The sequence below is a fragment of the Pteropus medius genome, unplaced genomic scaffold (assembly GCF_902729225.1).
Source record: "Pteropus medius unplaced genomic scaffold, Ma_sr-lr_union100, whole genome shotgun sequence".
Classification (NCBI taxonomy): Eukaryota; Metazoa; Chordata; class Mammalia; order Chiroptera; family Pteropodidae; genus Pteropus; species Pteropus medius.
Window position 1 is genome coordinate 22,918,002 of NW_024354502.1, and position 11,390 is coordinate 22,929,391.

The 11,390-nt window shown below is 37.2% G+C and overlaps 1 pseudogene; it reads left to right on the forward strand.

The window, feature by feature from the left end:
* Positions 1-5,609: 5,609 nt before the first annotated feature.
* On the forward strand, positions 5,610-5,728 carry LOC120595791 (uncharacterized; annotated as a pseudogene).
* The last annotated feature ends 5,662 nt before the right edge of the window (positions 5,729-11,390 follow it).

Sequence of the window (11,390 nt, forward strand, 5' to 3'; positions counted from 1 at the left end):
AATAATAAGTGTGAGTGTGCATTTGGAGAGAGGGAAAAATCTGTTTGTAGTGAATTTCACAAACATTTTAAAGTCAGCTAAGCTTTCAAAAGTTCAGTTATCTTTTCACTTTTTATCTTTTTCAAATAAAATTGAAGGTGTATCAACATTTTTGTAAGTAGAATCCAATAAATTTTGTCAGGCTTTTCTTCCCCCAGTCCTGAAGAACCAGGACTATAATAATTTTTTAACACTGAAGTTTAATATTTCAAAAGATTTCTCTTCAAGGGTAAAGCCTATAGCAATATCAACTTCTAGGATAAAGGAGGGTCCTTTTATTCCTAAGATAAAATGTGCATGCTTCATTATGCAGCAGGAGCCTGGAGCTGCCTTGCAATGCCATCCCCAGGGACCATACCCAGGGCCATCCCACGATGGGAGTTTATAATTTGAAGTTCCAATGTGGACCTTGATTACACCAAATTCATTTTTTAAAAATCAAACATGACAAAGTGCAAGGGACTTTGAACATTTCTAAAGATTACAGTTATCAAAATCCACATGTATCTTACAATTAAAAGCATATCGTTAAATAGCATTTATTTAAAATTTTATCTTTGCTACTGCTTAAAAAGCCTCTAAGATTTATCCTGTTAAAAAATGGACCAGTCGTTGCTTAATAATAACCTTAAAATGAAAAATTTTGCCAATTTGACAAAGACTCTTAATTTTTTGGCCATGACATCACTTTTGTTCACCGAAATGAAAATTCTGAAAGGCTGAGAACTCAGTTTAAGTCTTTTATATTGTCAAAAAGAAGCACATATTAAGTTTACAGGGCATCAGCAACTGTCTTTCTCAATTACTTATTGCTTCAATACGAAAACACAGGTAAAAGTCCTAGCGCATATCTAGGCATTCAGTAAAAGTTTTCTACTTCATTAATAAAAATACTCCTTAATTCACTGATAACTCCTTTGGTTTAAACACCAAATACCAAGAAGACATTTTCCTAATGAAAATGTCAGGTCAATAGGCTAGAAAAACACAGAAGTAGCTACAGGTCCAGAACTGGATGAGCTGAAGCTGTGCTCAAGTTCATGCCCTTCACTGTACTACTTGAGCTCTGAGACCACGCATCGCTTTCAGAGTATGGCATTCCTACTTTCAGGAACCTCAGTGCCAAGATTTATTGGGAGGTTGGGAATTTACATCTAAACTGAGGAGCCCCTACCATAACATAACCAATGCTGAGAAATAGGATTTATAATCCTCTAGAGAGGATTAATTATTTGGCCACTACATCATTTCGTTAACTGAAATGAAAACTCTGGATGGTTTCGAGAACTTGGGGTAATCCTACAGGATATGCTGACATCTGGTGGCATTGATTAAGCAAGTACTTACAAATTAATAAACAGCATTGTAATTAAAATTATTGAGTGAATTGTTTTTAAGTATTCAGAATTCTTTTGGAGTGTTTCTAAACTGTTTTAAAAGGCTTTGCTTTTCTCTTGAAATTTGTCATCTAGCCTAGTCCATTCATTAAAAGCCTTCAATAAAATATTGTATTTTAACTCAAGGTTAATTAATCCTAGATTAATAATGATAGGTGTGAACAACTAAGTTAGAACTCCAATTTTGATGATAAGGCTTAAATGGTAATCAATTTTTATGGGTTTTTTTTTTTTTTTTTTTGGTTTCAAGGAATACTTTAACATGGAATAAATGTGATTCTTCTAGTTTCCTGCTTAAAAGCCAAGAGTGGAGTGCTGCCCGCAGTAAAAATGGGGTGTGGCGTGTACAATTTCATGCTACTAAATCATTTGACCTTTCAAAAATACATCTAATCAAATCTAGGAGAGAATTACCACTGCCTCTTTATTAGCATGACTCTCTCCAGAGTTGTCCATCAAGAGAAGTAAAACAATAGTTTCCATCCTGCTTTTCAGAGTGAAAAATGAAAACAGATTTTGACGGTCCAAAGTCAATGTCAAGTCCATGAACAGGATCCGGGAGTTGCTAAGTCTTGGTTCTTGCCACCTTTTGATGTGTGTTTCCATTTAAAATGAGTGACATGTAGTCAGTTGTCATGGTTTTTAAAAGATCTCGGTAAGGTCTGACTTTTGCATCAGATTCTGGACTAAAATCATGTTTAAATTTTGTTCCTTCTCATCTTTTCCTGGTTTTGATTATTTTTTAAGAGTAGTTGATGGTCTCATGACACGAGCCTTCTATTTTGTATTTTGTGTCTCGTGTTTTGAATTTTATGTGAAATTGTGGGTTTGATCTTTGACCTCTGTTTACTATAATACTGATTTGCCACTAATTTGATAGCAAGCCATAGGGATCTACTGTAAACATGCTGCTCACTTTACACAGCTCTGTTTTACTCTTAAGTGAAGAAATATGTGCATAGAATATAATTGAGAGGCTCTTCCAGAAGTAATAAAAACCACATAAGTTTTTAACTTCCTAGGTAGCACTCAGATTAATCACTTTCTGTGATAGAAGGACTAGTAAATTGAGAGGAAGTCATCAATGTAAATAGGTATAACCTTATATTTAGTTTTAGCTTGGTCAATGTAGTCATCCAGAAACAGGAGAAATGTGGTATAGACCACACAGCACTGCCTAGCTTCCTGGGCTCTGAGCCCAGAGAATACTGATCGCAGGTGTGGTCAGCACAAGAGGCGAGATTAACCCTTAATCACTTCATGTACTGATCCTAGGGCAAGAACGGTGTCAGTGCAACTGGGAAGGAAACGCACGGCACAGAGGCCTGGGAGGAAGCACCCCAACGAGTGAGAGTGGCACGAAGTGGGCATCGGGAAGCCTTAGTTCATCCTGCACTGCAGGAAGTGCCAAATCTGTGAGGTGATGCTTTCGTGAATTTTATTTTGCATTTGTCAAACGTTGGTTTTAATCCCATAACCAAAGAGAGATGAGAATACCTTGGCCAAGCTCCAAGAAAGGGTTTGCCTCATCACAGCTGTGCTGCTGTGCCGAGGCCAGGAAAGCACTGGCTTCATGAAGGTAGGAATAGGTATGGCCAGGCCAACATTTTGGGAGGAAAAAACCCTGTCTTTCTCTTTCTTCCTTGTATGCCAACTGCCTGTGAGTTGCTGGCCTAATGTCTTATTGGTGTATATTCCAAGTCTTAATTTCTTATGGGTTGGTTTATGTTATGCCCAGTTTGAGATCATTCAGCCCTTATGACTCTGGGCTTCGGCTAAACATGGAGCATCAGTTGCTGTCCCTGGGATACTTTGATTCAATAGAAAAGAGTTTGCTATTAAAAGCACATTTATGACCTGCAACCTGGTCTCCTTTTTTCAGTTTCATCTCATTTCTCTTAATCATCTGCAGAGATAGCATGAGAATGAAATCATTGATCCAACAAATATTTATTGGGCCCCCACCTTCTTTATGTATTAGGTGAGGCATCATGGAGGAAAAAAGAAAAATCTGCTACATAGATACAGCCTCAAAGAGCATTCAGTTCTTTTGAAGACCTGGGGCAATTCAAGAATCTCACTGCACAATACAAACCCCCAACATGGTGAGAGGTGCCACAAAGCATGGCAGGATTCTAAGGAAAAGAAATAGTGTCAACAAAAAGTGTGCGAATTCAGAGGGAGAGACAAAGAGCCCTAAATACTGGAGCTTAGAAAATGTTTGCTAGCAGAGACGGGAAACGAACTAGAACATAAAAGGTGGCACTCTACATGGAGAAAAGAGCAGCGTTCCATGGGGCAAACACAAGGCCAGCATTGGGTGTGTTTGGGGAACAAGTCTAACTCAGAAAAAAGATTTATGAACGTGTCGCATGGTGCAGGATACATGAGTTCCAGCCCTCACCCAGACCCTTCCCGCGGTCTGACCTTTAGCCGGTCTATTAAGCCAGCTATCCCTGAGCTTATTTATTTCTATGATGAAAATGCTACCTCCTCCTCTGACTTGTATGAGGGTACTGTAAAGATCAAATGAGGTAATAGGCATGAAAATGCTTTGTGATACCAGCATAAGGGGAGGACCAGAGAACACCTGAAATGCCAGCTGAGGTTTGACTTTAATCCTTTAAGTCATAAGAAGTCACTGAAGATCTTTGAAGAAGCCAGTGAACGACATGATGAACAAGGTGTAAGGAACCTAATTCCCTTCTCCAACTCCCTCCTGCAGCTGGGCAATCAGTCTCTCTTCTCTGCTGACAATTTTCTGTGATGTCAATTCAACTTCTCCTGCGGGCGCTGGGAGGAAAGTCCACTGCAGCCTTTGGGAAGGGCCGCGCGCTTTGGAACGATCGCACTGTGTAAATCAAAGACTGTGCTGCGACTCAGGCTTCCCATTCACTTGAGCGTATCTATTGTTTTTGGAAGTTAATCCAATTTATTCACATTTCAAGATGCTTCGTACTGTGTACAGAGCATTCTTGTACTGTATCACCACAAAGTATCCTTGTTTTATGATGTGCTGTCTTTGGCTGGGCCGCTCTGAAGGTCATTAGCCCTTTTCCCCATTTCACTGCCTCGCTCAATCCAAACACACTTCTTAGTCTCTATAATCTTTTAAATATTCACCCACCTTTTGAGATAAATAGGTTTACTTTTTCTTATATTTGAATGTCACTTTAATCGGTGCTAAAATTCGTGATATTACAGAGTTTAATTTCACAATGAGTCATTTTGCAGCAACAAAGTGGAAAATCATTAATAGCCAAAATCTTAATCAAACTCAATTACTTTTTAAAAAATATATCATCCAACTTAGATTTTCCTTTCTTTCTTTGAAACATTTGAAAGGTTTGAATACAATTAAAAGGCAATGCCAAAAGTCCTTTTTAACCCCATGAACGTTTCTATGATTTTTAGTTCCTATTTGTCTAGGTAAATGACTGAATGAATGGGTAAACTGAAATAACTAGATTTGGAAAAATATATTTCTTTTTAAATCATTCATCTCATTCAGGAATAGGCAAATTCTTTTCAGTAAAGGGCCGGATAGTGAATATTTTCAGGTTTGTGGGCCATATGGTCTTTGTCATCCTATTCAACTCTGCCATTGTAGCATGAAAGCAGCCATGGATGATACAAAAGCGATGAACGTGGCTCTATTTCAATAAAACATTTAGAAAAACAGGCAGTGGGCAGATCTGGCCTTTGGGCTGGTCTTGCTCACTTGTTCCCAGACTTTGGTATGTATCAGAATGACCCGAGCGGCATGTGACAGGTAAAGATGCCCTGGCCCCTGGTTCTGGTTCCATGGGTTTGGGCTCGGGCCGGATACCCATGGTTGTTCTGATGCACCAAAGTTTGAGAACCTCCGCTCTTTTCCTTACGAACTCAGATCCAAAGTCTTGAAACAATCACACTGTGTATATCAAAGGCCGTGCTGCAACTCAGGCTTCCTATTCACTCGAGTGGGAATTTTGGTATATTAACTACCAAGATTTTGATAAGAGACTCATAAAAGGGAGGTTTAGACAATAGAATCAAAGTTAGACGCATGAAGATTAGCGTATTTTAAATTGAGAAAATAAAACAATTACTGTATTTCTAGAAATTTTAAGGACTGATCATTTCGATCCATAATCCTAGCTAGCATTCGTTGCTATAAATCAACTGAATGGTGTCTACGGCCATGCCACCCTGAACATGCCCGATCTCGTCTGATCTCGGCAGCTAAGCAGGGTCAGACCTGGTTAGTACTTGGATGGAAGGCCACCTAGGAATACCAGGTGCTTTAGGTGTTAAAAAAATCTTCTAAATCAACTGAATGGTAATATTCAAATAAGTTATAGACCTAAAGCTATAGCTAAATAATACTTTGGATTTAGTCCTTAAGGTGTAAATCGAATTTAAATAATCTCAACTGATTTTAAAAGTTTCATCATCTTCCAGCCTCTAAAATAGTTTACTGCTATTATTAAAATTATCACAACCAAAAATTACTTAATAATTTAAGAGCTTTACAGCCCATAAAATACCCCATTGTTTAAGCATAGCCATCAGTTGCTGCTTTAGAAATCTGGATCCAAACTTTTTTCAAAAGCTTGTTGAAAGCTATTCAGCAAAGCAATGAAAAGATAGAAAATATTTTTTTCCATATAGAAATTGAGGGGAGCATGGGTCCCACCCTCTACACAAAAAGGCATTTCTCATACAAAGAAAAGACATTCAGATTATAAACAGATGGCCAATCACATGGCAATCAATTAAAATATATCAGGTGAGGTCTGGTTCCAAATTGAATTCCATTTTTGTTGGCTAACTCCAAGAGTTTCCTTCACCGTGGGATGAGCTGCTATGTGGAACTGTAGGCTCGGGCCGCTCCCCGTCCTCCCTCCTTGCATGGCAAGGACTAAGACTGCTGCATAAGCAGAGAACTTGGCATCTGTGGAGGTCGCATTTCTCTTGAGTCCACCTGCCAGCTGGTGGTGACAGATGGGGGAGTGAACTATGGCCCTTCTTGGCTAGTAGATGAGTTTCTATTTGGTGCTCCTTCATTATTCAACTCAAAGCTAATAATCTTTTATTTTATTATTTTCCTTCTTTTTTTTTTTTTTCTTAACAGTATGCTGCCTGCCCAGCATATTGTATAAATACGAACCAGGTTTTAAAAACCAGGTTTTAAAAATTCTTGAATTTTAACCCTGGATTGATGAATATATATATGCACAAATTGCTTCATTTCCCTGCACTTCAACTTTTGATAAATGAGAGAATAACCTTTTTTAATGTATTTAATTATGAGACGATAAACAGGTTAATCTTGGCTGTAAGGCAGTTAGATATTAGAACAGAGAAAATTTAATAATCTGATATTTTAAATTGTTTTTGTAAGTGATACAAAGCTGTTTTAAATACGTGGTTAATGATACGAGACTTTAATCCTGTGTAATTAAAAAATTATTTTTATATTTGCATTTGGCAAATATAAGCTAACTTTTAAATGCTTAAATAACATAGTAATGATCCCTGCATGTGTCCTAATGATGACACATTTAGTACTCTCTGGTTTTTATTTTGAAAAGCTGCTAATCTTCAGCTTGTCCTCACTAAAGTGAGTACTGGTGATCTCACTGGTTTCGTTCAAAGCAAGGTGAATCACACTGAGGCCCTATCTGGAACCTCTGGTGATGCCTGACGGACAATTCTCAGCAGTGACCGACTGTCCGCCACACGTCATAACTGCTGATCCTGTTCCAGTGCATGGTCAATAAAGCTCATAGTATTCTGGAACTGCTTCTTAGAGGTCAAACTTATAACTGTATTTTCCCTGAAGATAAATGCCTTTATATTTGTTTGATTTAATTTTTTCCCCCAAAAGAACCAGCATCATGGCCCAAGAATGTTGGTTTGCTACCAAATTGATATTTTATCTTAAAAGTCACAATACTCTTAAACGATTTATTTCTCTGAATTGTCGTCCCTCTGTGTTTCTTTTCAGTTTGAAATCAACCCCTGTAGTCCCCTCCTATTGTGATCCAAGATGCACATTCATATCACAATATATGTCTCCCAGACCTCCACTGTAGGAGCTTCGCTTTTGATCTCTAAGTTAAACAATGAGTTGCTTATTTATACATCCCACTTGTAAAGTGGAAGATCTTTTAAGTGGTTGCTTACCTTTCTACATAAAGTATTACTAACCTCCTTAAAAATAACTTTAAGAGAATCTTGTTGAAAACCTTTGGGGTACGTTTCTAAAATGAAAGCGAATGAAGTGAAATAAAGGACAACCCTTTCATCCTAAAGAAAGACTTTTCATATAAATGTATATTTCTATTCTTTTTCTTCTTCCATCAAGCATCAAGTATGTATAAAGTTCTCAAATAAACGAGGCTCCTCAGTTCCAAATCAAGGAAAAAGAGAACACAAAGATTCTCTCCTGAAGGGACTTATGTTTTCAATTCTCTCTTCTTCAGGTTACAAACCATCATTTTAAAGTTATGTATGCTGCCTTCGCATTGTATCTGCCAAAATCTGATTCGTCCTCTGAACCTCTACACAAGTTGACACTCTCTGTAGTGTTCTCTGACTTCCTCAAACCAGACAGCTACCATGTTTTTGACTTGATATCTTTCTGACAATATATTGCATGCAGATTAGCCTTCAATTGTTTTCTATTGGTTTCATATCTGTTTGTTGCAGCTTGCCCAAAGTCACCTAACTATTACTAGCTTCCCCACTTCACAACACTTATGAGGAAATGAAAATCCGTGGCTGCTGTCTCTACATTCTAGGATCTTTCTCTTTGCATCATGCATCTCTTTGAACACTGCTCTCTATTACTCTTTGCTCAGAAGAAGGGAGAGATTGTTCTTTCTCCAAAGGACTGTAACTTAGTATTTCATGTGCTATCAAACTACTTTGCCTTTATAAGTTATTCTTCTAACTGGTTCTCTGTCTTCTTCAAAGGGTTCCTCATCTTCTTTTTGCTGGTCCCAATTTCGAAGTCTCCTAAAGTTTATCTTCAGTCACATTCTTTTTTGGTGTTCTTTACATCAGTGACTTCAGTTATATCTGTGAATTCAAAAACTACTCAAGTGTAGATTACTTAGCTCGAGTCTCTAGCCCTGTCCTCTCTCAGGTTCCACCATTATATTTTCTGGTACCTGTTTTAACATTTCCAATATGTTTTTAAAAATGATCTCATCATTTTTCCTGTATCAGCTCCTTCTCCTGCCTTACCAAGTTCTCCTAAATGAGAACCTCAAAATCATCTTTTCTTTCTCCTGCGTCCCCACTCTGATTGTGAGGTAAATCTTATAGGTCTGTCCCTTTTTTAGCATTTCTGTTGGCATCTCCCTAATTTAAGGCCTTAAGGCCTCTTCATCTTTCTTCTGAACAACTGCAATAGATAACTAACTTTTTTTTCTCACTTTCTGTCTCCCTGTCCTGAACCTTTCTACACATTACTTGACTCTGAGAAATAAATGACAGCAAGGCTAGGCAGGTACCTTGATCTTAAACAGAGGGGAAACTAACATTTAAAGATCAAGGCAAAAACAGATCCATAGTGTGGTATTTTTAAAATATTGAAAAATATGGGTAGAAGTCTGGGGGAGGGAGAGAGAGAGAGAGAGAGAGAGAGAGAGAGAGAGAGAGAGAGAGAGAGAGAGAGAGAGAGAGAGAGAGAGAGGAAGGATATTGAAAGTCGAGGAAGAGAAGGGGAGGGGCCAAATACTGAAGAGAGTATCCTGATACGCACCATTTTGTTACCATCTATCTTTTTATAATATCATCAAGAAAACACACACACACACACACACACATATATATATATATACACACACACATACATATATATATTACTTAGCATTAAAGCAAAACACCAAAAATTTTGGTATTTTGCTTCATTTTGGGTTTTACAATTAGTTGCACCTGTCAGAACAACAATTCTCAAAAGATTAGCAGACTACAAAGTTGCAGCAGTATAAAATAGAACATAAACTCAGATTCTAGGAATATACTAAAGAGCTCTTTTAATGAGAGCAATAATTACTACCATACCAGTCTCAACACAATCTCTTTCATAAGATTGTATTGTGTATATTTAGCTACTAATGCTAAAGAAAAAGTGTTGTTTTTTTAACCCCAAGTAAACATTTAGACTTTATCAGAAAAAATAAAATAAAAAAGGTGTTTCATATAATAATATACACATTGTGTCCTTGAAACAAAATGTTTCTCATTTGATCACACTTTAAAATCATTTACAACTGAATCGAGAAATGGCAGAATAAGCAAAAAATTGAAAACTACTGCATACACGTTTAGTCCCAGCCAAAGGTAGTCAGCCTTTAAGAGGGTTTATACATTTCTAAATGAAAGCATCTTTATTTAAAGCAGTTTTTGCTAACTGTGGTTTCTGACCCATTAGTGAGTTGTGAAATCAATTTAGTAGGTCATGACCAACATTTTTAAAAGAAAGGAAATAGAATAAAATAAAGATGTTAGAGTGCATTATTTCATTCAACTTTTACTTCGGTAAATATATGCATGTGTGTACTATGTTACAATGTAGAAGATATATCTTCCTACATGTCCCAATCATAAAAGTTTGAAGAACTGATTTAGGGCAGTATAATATGCCTCCTGCTACTTAAAAAGAAACTAACAGCAGCACATTCAATCAAATTATACTGCTTACATCATCCTATCTATTGCTGGAGCAGCTACTTTAAAAAGACAGCCTGCCTCTCTGCTCTGCTCCACCTTCAGTGCATTTCTTATACCCGTAATTCTCAAAGTGATTCTCCATGGACCCTGGAGGTCCCTGGGACCCTTTCAGAGAGTTTACAAGTTCAAAACTACTTTGTTATAAGACTAGGACATTGTTTGGCTTTTCACTGCGCTGACATGTGCACCAGTGGAGCAGAGGCCAAACGGGTAAAGCTGCTGGGGCCCTAGCACCAGCTGAGGCAGCGGCACCAAACTGTAGTATATGACTCTGCCGTGCACTTGCGATTGCTCTTAAAGTGCCTATTTCACTTAACAATGAGCTCGAGAAAGCAGTAAAAAGTATTCATTTTATTAACTGTTGACCCTTGAGCACGTATTGTTTTAGTATTCTGCGTGAGGAAATGGGAAATTCTCATAAAGATGTCGATGCATACCGATTACAATAGTTGTCTCAAGAAAAATCATGTGCGTTGTGAGCTGAGCTAGCTGCTTTTTAGTGGAATATCATTTTTACTTGAAAGCAGACTATGCTTATTCAGATGTGGGTATTTGGCAGACATTATCTGTAAAATGAAGAAAGTGAGACTATCACTTCAGGGAAAACAACTGAAAGTATTTATTGCCAATAATAAAATTCCAGCTTTATAGTGAAAATAAATTTTTTTTAAACTTGAGACTATACCAATACTTAAAGAATTTTATGATGAAATCAGTGGTGATATTAAGGAAGGGGATTGTTTAACATTGTATAATGAAATGTGTCAACATTTGGAAGATTTGCATAGCTCAGTGAATCAACATTTTCCAAATGACCAATGCATAACACAACTACAAGATAGGCCAGTGGATTTTAAAGCAATGGAGTACAAAGAATCCCTATGTGTTTTCAAAATTCACCAGCTTTTAGGAAAGCAACCTTCAAAAATTACGATTTGCTGAGTTTGGGTGTCAAATCAAAAAGGAACATCCACAATTATCTTTAAAAACTGTTAAAATACTCCTCCCTTTTCCAGTTACATATTTGTGTGAGGCCAAATTTTCTTCATCTATTTCAACTAAAATGACGTATCACATCAGATTGGATGCAGAAGCAGATATTGGAACTACAGCTGTTTTCTATTAAGCTAGACATTAAAGAGACATAAAAATGTAAGACAAGGCCACTCTTCACCTTTCTCATCAAAAGTCTCTTATTTGTATTAATATATAATGGACTTATTTTTT